Source organism: Macaca nemestrina, chromosome 5 (assembly GCF_043159975.1).
Source record: "Macaca nemestrina isolate mMacNem1 chromosome 5, mMacNem.hap1, whole genome shotgun sequence".
In the NCBI taxonomy this organism is placed as follows: Eukaryota; Metazoa; Chordata; class Mammalia; order Primates; family Cercopithecidae; genus Macaca; species Macaca nemestrina.
The window spans coordinates 16,159,958-16,173,428 of record NC_092129.1 but is presented as its reverse complement, the minus strand read 5'-3'; the positions used below and the strand labels follow the sequence as shown (position 1 = coordinate 16,173,428).

At 39.2% G+C, this 13,471-nt stretch overlaps 1 protein-coding gene and 1 pseudogene across 9 annotated transcripts in view; one reads left to right on the top strand and one right to left on the bottom strand.

The window, feature by feature from the left end:
- The window catches only part of LOC105492085 (spidroin-1-like), a 115,554-nt gene that overhangs the window by 94,592 nt on the left and 7,491 nt on the right, over positions 1-13,471 (bottom strand). For 4 of the 9 annotated variants that reach the window (XM_071096332.1, XM_071096331.1, XM_071096330.1 and 1 more), the window contains one exon: positions 4,987-5,294. The exons of the other annotated variants lie outside the window; for them this stretch is intronic. The gene's annotated coding sequence lies outside the window, so the exon portion shown is untranslated. Of the gene's footprint in view, positions 1-4,986; positions 5,295-13,471 lie in introns of those variants that run through there. 9 annotated transcript variants of the gene reach the window in all.
- Positions 7,083-7,878, top strand: LOC105492087 (uncharacterized; annotated as a pseudogene).

The window sequence follows — 13,471 nt, the reverse complement described above, 5'->3', positions numbered from 1 at the left end:
AAACTAAAGAAAACAAAATTTTAAAAATTAGCCAGGCATTGTGGTGTGCACCTGTAGCCCTAGCTACTCAGGAGGCTGAGGCAAGAGGATCACTTGAGCCTAGGAGTTAGAGGCTATAGTGAGCTATGATTGTGCCACTGCATTCCAGCCTGGGCGACAGAATGAGAGTCTAATTTAAAAAAAAAAAAAGAAAAAGAAAAAAAATTCTTTTTTTTTTGAGACGTACTTTCACTCTTGTTGCCCAGGCTAGACTGCAATGGCGTGATCTTGGCTCAATGCAACCTCCGCCTCCTGGGTTCAAGCAAATCTCCTGCCTCAGCCTCCTGAGTAGCTGGGATTACAGGCATTTACCACCACGCCTGGCTAATTTTGTATTTTTAGTAGAGATGGGGTTTCTGCATGTTGGTCAGGCTGGTCTCGAACTCCCAACCTCAGGTGATTACAAAGTGCTGGGATTACAGGCGTGAGCCACTGCGCCCCGCCAGAAAAAAATTTTTTTGAAGGAGGCATTTTCTCACTGAAACAATGTTTAAAATGATGGGTAAATTTCCCTGAACTATGAATTAGATAAGTTACGGAGAGCTGACCTGAAAACCTAATAGCCATTTTAAGACTGTTTCTATGAAAAACACATTTATAGGTCCAAAAATTGGCTTACCACCAAACTTTTACAATATATTCTGTCATAGATTGGGAAATGGAGGGATTTTTAAAAATTTTGATGTACACAAATTCTTTCAAGTGGGGGTTTCTGTTCCAAGATGGCCGAATAGGTACAGCTCCGGTCTGCAGCTCCCAGCATGATCGATGTAGAAGTTGCATTTCCAACTGAGGTACCTGGTTCATCTCATTGGGACTGGTTGGACAGTGGGTGCAGCCCACAGAGAGCAAGTCGAAGCAGGGCAGGGTATTGCCTCACCTGGGAAGCACAAGGGGTTGGGGGATTTCCCTTTCCTAGCCAAGGGAAGCAGTGACAGACTGTACCTGGAAAAACGGGACACTCCTACCCTAATACTGCACTTTGCCCACAGTCTTAGCAACCGGCAGACCGGGAGATTTTCTCCTGTGCCTGGCTCAGCGGGTCCCATACCCACAGAGCCTTGCTCACTGCTAGTGCAGCAGTCTGAGATCAACCCTGCAAGGCTGCAGCCTGGCTGGGGGAGAGGCGTCTGCCATTACTGAGGCTTGAGCAGGTAAACAAAGTGGCCGGGAAGCTCGACCTGGGCAGAGCCCACTGCAGCTCAGCACGGCCTACTGCCTCTGTAGACTCCACCTTTGTGGGCAGGGCATAGCTGAACAAAAGGCAGCAGAAACTTCTGTAGACTTAAATGTCTCTGACAGCTCTGAAGAAAGCAGTGGTTATCCCAGCATGGTGTTTGAACTCTGAGAACGGACAGACTGCCTCCTCAAGTGGGTCCCCGAACCCCGTGTAGCCTAACTGGGAGACACCTCCAGTAGGGGCCAACAGACACCTCATACAGGTGGGTTGCCCCTCTGGGACGAAGCTTCCAGAGGAAGGATCAGGCAGCAATATTTACTGTTCTGCAAAATTTGCTATTCTGCGGCCTCCGCTGGATACCCAGGCAAATAGGGTCTGGAGTGGACCTCCAGCAAACTCCAACGGTCCTGCAGCTGAGGGACCTAACTGTTAGAAGGAAACTAACAAACAGAAAGGAATAGCATCAACATAAACAAAAAGGACATCCACACCAAAACGCCATCTGTGGGTCACCAACATCAAAGACCAAAGGTAGATAAAACCACAAAGATGGGGAGAAACCAGAGCAGAAAAGCTGGAAATTCTAAAAACCAGAGCACCTCTTCTCCTCCAAAGGATCACAGCTCCTTGCCAGCAACGGAACAAAGCTGGAGAGAGAATGACTTTAACAAGTTGACAGAAATAGGCTTCAGAAGGTCAGTAATAATAAGCTTCTCCAAGCTAAAGAAGCATGGTCTAACCCATCGCAAGGAAGCTAAAAACATTCAAAAAAGGTTAGACGAATGGCTAACTAGAATATACAGTGTAGAGAAGACCTTAAATGATGTGACAGAGCTGAAAACCATGGCACGAGAACTTCGTGACACATGCACAAGTTTCAATAGCCGATTCGATCAAGTGGAAGAAAGGGTATCAGTGATTGAAGATCAAATTAATGAAATAAAGTGAGAAGACAAGTTTAGAGAAAAAAGAGTAAAATGAAACAAAGCCTCCAAGAAATATGGGACTATGTGAAAAGACCAAATCTAAGTTTGATTGGTGTACCTGAAAGTGATAGGGAGAATGGAACGAAGTTGGTTCCATTCTCCTATCAGGATATCATCCAGGAGAACTTCCCCAACCTACCAAGGCAGGGTAACATTCAAATTCAGGAAATACAGAGACCACCGCAAAGATATTCCTCGAGAACAGCAATCCCAAGATACACAATTGTCAGATTCACCAAGATTGAAATGAAAGAAAAAATGTTAAGGGCAGCCAGAGAGAAAGGTCGGGTTCCCCACAAAGGGAGGCCCATCAGACTAACAGGAGATCTCTCTGCAGAAACCCTACAAGCCAGAAGAGAGTAGGGGCCAATATTCACATTCTTAAAGAAAAGAATTTTCAACCCAGAATTTCATATCCAGCCAAACTAAGCTTCATTAGTGAAGGAGAAATAAAATCCTTTACAGAGAAGCAAATGCTGAGAGATTTTGTCACCACAACGCCTGCCTTACAAGAGCTCCTGAAGGAAGCACTAAACATGGAAAGGAACGACCGGTACCAGCCACTGCAAAAACATGCCAAATTGTAAAGACCATCAATGCTATGAAGAAATTGCATCAATCAATGGGCAAAATAACCAGCTAACATCATAATGACAGGATCAAATTCAAACATAACAATATTAATCTTAAATGTAAATGGGCCAAATGCCACAGTTAAAAGACACAGACTGGCAAATTGGATAGAGTCAAGACCCATCAGTGTGCTGTATTCAGGAGACCCATCTCACGTGCAGAGACACACATAGGCTCAAAATAAAGGGATGGAGGAAGATCTACCAAGCAAATGGAAAGCAAAAAAAAGCAGAGGTTGCAATCCTAGTCTCTGACAAATTCTTTCAAGTGTGCATTAAGCAACAAGTGTTTTTTGAGTTCCTGAACATGTGTTGTATCAACAATCACAGTACCTGTAGTAACATATTACTAAAAACTCAAACATAACTTGGAGGTTCATGTTATTTGCTTTGTCTTTGTATATGTTTAAAATTTTTCATAAAAAAATTTTAAAAAACCCTTCAAACATAAATTCCACAAATCCCCAAAAGATCAACTTAGGCTGAAATTGGATGGCAATGTAAAGAATCTCTAATAAAAAGAAAAATCTTGAATTTTGAATTGCATCCACAATATAGACAGCAAACCAATTATTGAAATATTGAAAACATTTGAAATAATGCATCTATATTGGATCTTCCAAAACCTCACATAACTATTGTTCATAATTAAGAATGCCTTTCAAATGCTTACATGACTTTTTTTTTTTTTTTTTTTTTTTGAGACGGAGTCTCACTCTGTTGCCCAGGCTGGAATGCAATGGCACGATCTTGGCTCACTGCAACCACCATCTTCCAGGTTCAAGTGATTCTCCCGCCTCAGCCTCCCAAGTAGCTGGGATTATAGGCGCTTGCCACAACACCCGGCTAATTTTTGTATTTTTAGTAGAGATGGGGTTTCGCCATGTTGGCCAGGCTGGTCTCAAACTCCTGACCTCAGGTGATCCGCCTGCCTCGGCCTCCCAAAGTGCTGGGATTACAGGCATGAACCACCGCGCCCGACCTTTTTTTGTATTTTTAGTAGAGAAGGGTTTTCACCGTGTTAGCCAGGATGGTCTTGATCTCCTGACCTCATGATCCACCTGCCTCAGCCTCCCAAAGTGCTGGGATTACAGGCATAAGCCACTGTACATGTGACATTTTAAAAAATCGATATATACCACAAATGAAACTGAATTGAGGCAAATCTTACTAAATTTGGTACAAATGAAAGATCTCTGTTAAGTTTCTGAAGAGATTATTTTAGCTCTTTATTTTAATCTCAACTCTGATATTTTGATTTAATTCAGTTACCAATTAGTACTTTCAGAACCATACAGCAAAATATATATTCCCATTAATTTTTCAAATGTCTTAACACTACTTTTATCTATTTCTATATTATTTTAAAGTATCTAAAAATCTACTGCAATTAATATAGAAAGGAAAATTCTTCTTTTTAAGTATCTCTTTTTAGTATATTTATCTTTTTAAGATGTAGGTTAATAAAAGTCTACTGGGCTTCCTAGGATATAATGTTATTAAATTCAGAGTTGAAACTTTTACTCTTTAGATATCTACAGTTAACTAATAAATTTTCTATAACATACTTTCATATCTTTTATAAACAGAATATTTTAAAAACCCACAATTGCATGATATTAAACAATAAGTAGACAAAATAATAAATGAAATATGATATGGCTTCTGCTAGGTACCTATGAGTTTTACAGAATAATCATTACAACAGATGTCCTTAGAGAACAAAGGAGAATGAGAAAATGTAAAAGTTGGGGTGGCATGGAAGATATTTTGTTATCTTCTACTGTGTGGTCTTTCATTGCACTATTCTTTAAACAGAAAAAGGCCTCCTCAAGGGCAAGTCCTGTTTCAAATGTCCCCTTCCCCTCCTGACTACAGAATAATGTGTTTGTGTAGTATATGATTACACCAGACAAGACTGATTTACTCAATGATCCTATTCTGCTTCCTTTTAAAGATAAAGAATGCATTTAAGTCGATTGTGTATGAGACTGTGGTAATTCCTTAGAAGGCTCCTTTCAAACAGAGAATAATATTACCTTATTTTAAAACATTAAGAGCATAGCTATTTTCCTGGTCTTCATTTTCCTTCCAGACAACATTAATACTTTCATTTATTTTAGAACAGATAAGTGTAACACATGAGTGATTATTTTAAAATAGTTTTAATTTTTCTTTGTATAAGCAAGATGCCCCCATAAAACATTCACTTTTCAAAAATCTTTATATGCAAATAACTTACAAAAATCTGTGTAAAAGAAACAACTAAAACAAGACAGCCACCACCACCACAGATCCTAATAGCAGGCCAGATCAAGGTGCAGATCTCATGAAAACAAGCTGCTCACATTCCCAGAACCACAACCCCCTGGGGGTGGAATCTTGTCTTCTTTAACTTGCTGGGTGGTAGAGCCCATAGGAATTACTCAAACTATGAAAATCCCAAAGCATGGTCACCTACAGGGAAATGAGACAGATATGACTTGAGCATAATTATTTTCTTGTAATAACAGTAAAGAAAACAACCTTAAATAGTAAAAGTTGTGTGAGCTTCAACTTCAACAGATAGATAATTGTGCTTGTTTTTACCAAACATAGCATTTGTTAGCTAAGGAGGAAAAATATACAATGTATACTTGCCATTTTCTCTTTAAAATAATATTCTCTAAGGCAATCATATATAGTGATTATAGATACACTTAACCAGACATAGTGTTATTGGTATTTCACATGGTTTATTTCATTTAATCCTCACAATAACCTTATGGGGTAAGAACCTTTTTTTTTTTTTTTTTTGAGACAGAGTCTTGCTCTGTCGCCCAGGCTTGAGTGTAATGGCGTGATCTCGGCTCACTGCAACCTGCGCCTCCCAGGTTCAAGTGATTCTCCTGCCTCAGTCTCCCAAGTACCTGGGATTACAGGTGCATGCCACCACACCTGGCTAATTTTTGTGTTTTTAGTGGAGACGGGGTTTCACCATGTTGGCCAGGCTAGTCTCGAACTCCTGACCTCAAGTGATCCGCCTGCCTCAGCCTCCCAAAGTACTGGTATTACAGGCGTGAGCCACTGCGCCCGGCCCAGCAAGCCACTAGTCATTTACTTTCTCTGAGTCTCAATTTCTTCATCATAAAATTTAAAGACTTGGATCATTTCAATGGTCTTGACAGGAAGACTGCACTGGAATTGCCTGTGGGCATTCTGACTTGGTAGATATGAGAAGAAAGGGCCTAGATAAATGTATCTTTACAACACCTCATAAATGATTCTGATGCATATTACTGGTTAAGAACTAATGGTATAAATAATTTCTTGGGTTATTTGAAATTCTAAGAATCTACTTTTTACATCCAATCAACAGAATTTTAAAAACTCCTACCTTTCACTATTATATCATTCTTCTTGATGAATAAGTATATTTTAGGAAATGGAGAAGCTGCCTCTAAATTGTGAATAGCTTACAGTTATTGAGTGCTTAGCAGTCTAAGGTGTTAACTCATTTAATATATGTAATTCAATCTTCACAACAACACTATGAGATAGGTACTACTATTATTATTTGTTTATTACAGACAGAAAAAATGAGGCACAGAAAGTAATTTGCTCAAGTTATGGAGCAGATAAGTAGGGAAATTGGGCTGCAGAGTTTAAACACTTACCGGAATGCTCTACTATCATTCAATAAATGACCTATACATACCAATAGGCCCCATCACTATTCCCCACCCAAATAGTGCTGTTTTCCCTGCTACTACAGGGGAAAAAAAGAGTATGTTTTTAGAAAATCTTTGAGAGCAGAAGGGGGAAGCTGGGAAACTCAAGAATGAAAAAACTCAAGGGACCTGGGCCTAAGACCTCTGGCCCTGAATTACAACTAGAGATTACTTTGATTTACAAAAGCTTCTTTAAATAGGGTAACTATTTTTAGGAGTTATTTTCCTTCAGTTATCATTTCATCCCATGATGTCTAAGACATGCTCTTTTTGATTGAATAAATATTAATTTAAAAAAATATTAGAAATGTACCCTATCAGATGAACTACACCCAAAACTGTAAAGCAAAACAGGAAAGGACAAAAGCTACGTTACAGTCAGAGGGAATGATGATCAAATGATTCAGCCTATTGTTAATTTTGGGTCTGCAAAGGAGAATTGTAACACCATACTTTAGCATAACGTAAAGACTAATACATAACACAGAATAACCTTCCCTTCCCAATAGTATTAGATGGGCTGTCTACTTGGGTGATGAATTCACTCAGGATGAGGGCAGGAATTCAGGTGAAGGAGGAAGACTGTAAGCCAAGTGCCAAAGTCTTTAACATCTTTAATAAATTAAGTATTGAAAGACTATGAATATGCTAAGTACAGGGGAGCAGATATTCTGGAATGAGGATCCTTCCCCTTTCTCTATGAGTTTTCAGTCTAAAAACATTTTATACAAATGCAGAAGTAAGCAGTTGCTTAAGAAAAATGAGTAGTGTTTTCCTTCATTCATAAAACTAATCTTTGTACTGCTCTGCAGACTTGGCAAGGAGCTCTGGTTCACATTTTCATCCTAAGGCTAGATTTTCCCTGCTAAAGAGGAATGGAGAATGAAATTACCTGCTAATTCAAGTAAGAAAAATATCAGCTCTTGTTCTCATAAATTTGTGAAAATAAATTACAACTAGATTACCCCAGTTCTGATTTGAAAACAGCTGGTGAGACTACTAGGTGTAGTTTCTCACTACTTTTTTTTTTTTTTTTTTTTTAAAGCGTAAAAACACACATATACAAAGGTTTTTAAAAATAATCTTAAAAGAACACAGTAGCATGCTATTTCCTGACAGGCCGAACTTTATACAAAGAATGTTCACTTTCAACAAACTGAAAATTACTCTTACCTATGGCTTCAGAATATCACTGTCTACCTCAGAAAGTGGAATGTTTTGTACAAGTCATAAATAAGTGACTAGATGGACACTATTTGGTCATCAAATGATCAACGTAGAGGGCAGGGGGAAATTATTTCTGCAGTACCAACCATATATCTGGTACTGTGCAAAGGGAAAAAGGAAACAGGCCGGGAATGGTGGTTCATGCCTATCATCCATCCCAGCACTTTGGGAGGCCCAGCTGGGAGGATCTCTTAAGCCTAGGAGTTTAAGACCAGCCTGGGCAACATTGGGAGACTCCATCTCTACAAAAATAAAAAAAAATTGGTGGCGGGAGCCTGTAGTCCCAGCTACTCAGGAGGCTGAGGCAGGAGAATGGCATGAACCCAGGAGGTGGAGCGTGCAGTGAGCCGAGATCGCGCCACTGCACTCCAGCCTGCGCGACAGAGCAAGACTCAGTCTCGGAAAAAAAAAAAAAAAAAAAAAAAAAAAAATCATTGCCAGGAGCAGTAGCACATACCTGTGGCCCCAGTTACTTAGGAGGCTGAGGTGGGAGAATCGGTTAGGCCCAGGAGGTCAAGGCTGCAGTGAAGTGTGATTGTGTCACTGCATTCCAGCCTGGGCAACAGAGCAAGACCCTGTCTTAAAAGAAAAAAGGAAACTGTAGAATATGATTCCTAATGTCAAGAAACTTATAGCTTATTGGTCAATTATATAATACTGGAGTCTAGGACCATGTCTTACTCTTAAAAAAAAAAAAAAAAAAAAAATCAACCACATCATTTAACATAGGATTTTATAAATATCAGTGAGTTAATAAAAAGTTAAAATAATACAAAAAGCTTAGAACTGAGCAATAAAATGCATGTTTAATATAGGCGACAGGGCCAGGCACAGTGGATCACGCCTGTAATCCCAGCACTTTGGGAGGCCGAGGCAGGCAGATCACCTGAGGTCAGGAATTTGAGATCACACTGGCCAAACATAGCAAAACCCCGTCTCTACTAAAAATACAAAAATTAGCTGGGTGTGGTGTCGGGCACCTGTAATCCCAACTATTTGGGAGGCTGAGGCAGGAGAATTGCTTGAACTCGGGAGGCAGACGTTGCAGTGAGCCAAGACTGTGCAACTGCAGTCCAGCCTGGGTGACAGAGTGAGACTGTCTCAAAAATAAAATAAAATAAAATAAAATAAAATAAAATAAAATAAAATGAAGTAAAATAAATAGGTGACTGAGTGAAGAGATAACAGTTAAGTTGATGTAATTATAACATATGAAACCTCTATTAACAATGAGAACACACGGACAGAGGGAGGGGAACAACAAATACCGGGGCCTGTTGAGGGGTGGGGGACAAGGGGAGGGAGAGCATTAGGACAAATACTTCATGCATGCGGGGCTTAAAACCCAGATGATGGGTTGACAGGTGCAGCAAACCACCATGGCACATGTATACCTATGTAACAAACCTGCACATTGTGCACATGTATCCCAGAATTTCAAGTAAAAACAGCAAACGAACAACAAAAAAAATCTCTACTAAAATATCTTTTTCCTATTCCAATTTTATAGTATTTTGAGTAAGTACTGTCACAGGAAGGTCCCTACTCCTACTTACTGAAATCTTTAAGAAAGAAAAGAGTGGGTTAACTGGGCAAAAAGAGACAGGGAAAGGAAGAGCAAACTAGGCAGAATGAGTATTACATGCAATTCTCTCTTCTGTGGAGAAAGAACATGCCATGTACCAAGAACTGGTGATATCAAACAGTGAACTATAAAGTAAGTTCCTTGAAAAATTCAGGATAGGATCCAAAATGGAGCAAAATTTTCAGCCTAAAAATGCTCAGTGTGATATATATGATAATATAAAATTTGAACGATTCTGTTGTTGGCCAACAGTGGGAAAATGGTTAGGTAAATTATCATATGTCCACAACACAGCATATTTTGCAGCCATTAAAACAATGTATATGTAGAGTTTTAATTTACATGGAAAATGCTTGTTTTAATGCAAAGTGAAAAAACTAGGACATTACTTTCTCTATGTAATATATTTACAGAAAAATTTTCTAGAAACAGAATGGACTAGAATGTTAATCCTGACTTCAACTGGGTGAGACTGAATGCTCTATTTTTCTTTATTGTCTTCCATATTTTTCATGCTATGCATTTAAAACTTTTAAAATTGGAAAAATACATTTTATTGAGAAAATGAAGAAATAGGACATCTATATTTATACATCTGAGAATAAGTAGTCTTTTCTGGCCTCTGGAATGAGGCTGTAAAGTAAGGCAAAATCTAGGAGAATCCAGTGTCAATAGCAAAGTTTTCTGCATTTGTTTGTTTTTTGAGACAGGGTCTTGCTCTGTGACCCAGGCTGGAGTGCAGTGGTGATCATGGCTCACTGCGCCCTCAACTTCCTGGGCTCCAGCGATCTTCCTGCCTCAGCCTCCTGAGTAGCTGGGACTACAGGCATACATCACCACGCCTCGCTAATTTTTAATTTTTTGTAGAGACAAGGTCTCACTATGTTGCCCAAGCTGGTCTCAAACTTCTGGGCTCAAGCAATTATCTCACCTTGGTCTTCCAAAATACTGGGATTACAGGGATGAGCCACCCTGCCCAGTCTCAGTAAAAAGCTTTCTAGTGGGAGTTTTTCTGGAATGTGATTTACGCTGTGATTATTAAAATGCAATAAACTTTGGGGCCAGGGGAAACTACCCTGAGATATGTTGATCCAAATAGATACCTTGCTTCTGAGATTTTGCATCTTAATTATTTAAATTGGGAATTTTATCTATCCTTACTCTATGTGTGTTTGGTCTCCTCCTGCCTATCTGTAATATAATCCATTGGAAATGCTCCGGTATCAATTCTGGATATGTAATTTAAATGAGGGTCCTGGAAAGCTCAGGCATCAGTTCTAATGTTACTCTATTCTGAAAGTTTTTTTAATTTTTTGTTCCTCAAACATCATCTTTAATTTATACGCTCACCGGTTCCTTCTTTAAGACTATTACTGCTAATTTACAGAAGTGGAAGAGTTGTTTCAGAAAAGTTTTGCTTCTCTGAGTAACCGAGTAAATTAATTGGTTAAAACGAATAGAGAGATCTCTGTTCAGGAAATTCATCTCTCACCACATAATAAATCTGACTTTCCTTTAGTTTAAAGAGAAAAAAATAAAAGACATGAAATACATCTTTTGGCCAAGAATTATTTTATTACTATTCATTTAGGCAATAAATATTTATGTGCCTACCTTGTACCCAGGAAGGTTCTATGGAGAAACTGCAGAAACCTGCATAAAGCCTTTTGGGACTTTGTATGGTTGACAGCAATTGCCTCTAAAGTTTGTCATACTTATTTAGGCCTTCCAAATCCCTGTGAAAGGGAATGAGTTTCTTTTCCATCATGGTTTCATAAAGGCAAGAGACTGGATGAAGGGGCTGGGTAAAAATTTACTTTAAACTAGGCCAGGGTTTTTCAACACCTGCAATATTGACACTTTGGACCTGATAATTCTTTGTGCTGTAGGGGCTGCCCTATGCATTGTAAGATGTAATAATCAAAAATGCCTCCAGATATTTTGCCAAATGTCCCCTAGGGAGGCAAAAATCACCCCTGGTTGAGGACCACTGGACCAAATGATTCAGACATTTGACCCTACAGTAGTTAAGAAAACTGAGTTATCTAAGAGTGAAGGAAAGAGAAGGGATGACAAAAAGAATAATTTAGCTTGAGGCCAGGTGCCATGGCTCACACCTGCAATCCCAGCAATTTGGGAGGCCAAGGCAGATGGATCACTTGAGCTCAGGAGTTCCAGACCAGCCTGGGCAACATAGTGAAACCCCGTCTCTAAAAACATACGAAAATTAGCTGGGTGTAGAGGTGCACGCCTGTAGTCCCAGCTACTCAGGAGGCTGAGGTGGGAGGATTGCTTGAGCCTGGGAAGTCAAGACTGCAGTGAGTTGAGATTGGGTCACTGCATACCAGCCTGGGTGACAGTGAGACCCTGTCTCATAAAGAATAATTTAGCAGGGCATGGTGGCTCACACCTGTTATCTCAGCACTTTGGGAGGCTGAGGCAGGAGGATCGCCTGAGCCCAGGAGTTTGGGACCAGCTTGGACAATATAGTGAGACCTCATCTCTATTAAAATAATTTCTAAAAAAAAAAAAAAAAATTTAGCTTGAACTCAACCAAATTTACTAGAAAACAAATAAAGTATCTAAATGATTGAATAAGAAAGAAAATACTGCCACTCTTGTCAAATCACTATGCCCTTCTACCTACTCCTTAAAGATGAATGAAAAAACAGTGACAAGTCTTTCTGACAACAGAAATGACTACTTATATAGACGCTGCTCAGAAGATTCCCTAAGTATAGGAGTAAAAGTAATAAATCTGGAGTTTGGAGGCATGTGTTCTCACTAAACAGCTTTATTTCTTTGGGTCTTAGCTTACTGCTATGTAATGGAGGGCTGTTGGGCAGGCAGTAGAGAGAGTTGTAAACAGATTTTTAAATTTTTTTAATTCAATTAATGCTGATAACTTATATTCTAGGCATTATACTTGGATCTAGTATATAAAAGATGAAAAGACATGGTCTGCTCCTTCAAGAAGATAACAGTCTATTAGAATGACAGACTAACAAACAACTACAATAATGTAAGCATTATAATAGAAGCATGTACAAAAAGAAGTGGAAGGCTAGAAATAACACCTAAATCTGAGGAAATCAGGGAAACCTTTACACGAAAGTGGCATTTGAGCTAAAACTTGAAAGATAAATAAGAATTTTGCCAGGAAACAAGAAGGGAGAATGTACTATGCCAGTTAGAAGGGCAAATGCACAGAGATTTGATAGTTTTTCAAAAAGAATGGCATGTTTACGAAGCTATAATACCTCAGTGGTACTAGAAGATAAATGGAAAAGGTGAAAAGGTATGAAGCCGATTATCTATCTAGGTCAAATCATGAAGGTGGTATGCCATAAACACTGTTTTCATGGCAACAGATGATAATTTGACATAGATGATAACTTAAAATTTATGTGGTAGACAGATCACCCTTGCAGTACAGTAGAAAATAAAATTAGTGGGGAATAAGCCAAGGGACCAAACAAGTGACTACTGCAATAGTATACCTAAAGCTAGTGAAAGGCTACAAAAGGACAATGATTATGTGGGCAGAAATGGGGAATATTCAGGAGAAAGAATAGGCAGGACTTGAATTATGAATGTTGGCGGGGGGATTACAGCTAAGGAGTATTCAGAATTACGCTAAGTATTTTTGGCAATACTTCGTTTAATCGTTATAATATCCCTAATAGGAATGGAAAGCAGTCCAATTTGCTAAAAGGTAATTTGCCAATGAATCCGTTTGCTACATTTACCAAATACTTGTTTTAGAGAATATTCACCCTGAATGTATTTAATAAATGTATTTTTTTTTTTTTTGGAGACATGATCTTGCTCTGCCACCCAGGCTGGAGTCCAGTGGTGCAGCAACCTCGACCTCTTGGGCTCAAGTGATCCCCCCACCTCTCAACCAAGCAAACTCTCAGTCCCACAGGGTTTCACCATGTTGCCTAGGCTGGTCTCAAACTCCTGGGCTCAAGCAATCCTCCCACCTCTGCCTCCCACCGTGTGAGCCATCATGTCTCACCAATAAATGTATTCTTGGTAAACTTACTTTTTTAATGAATTCACTTTTGATGAAATGATTTAGAACCTAAGGTAAGTATACTTTTGCCCCT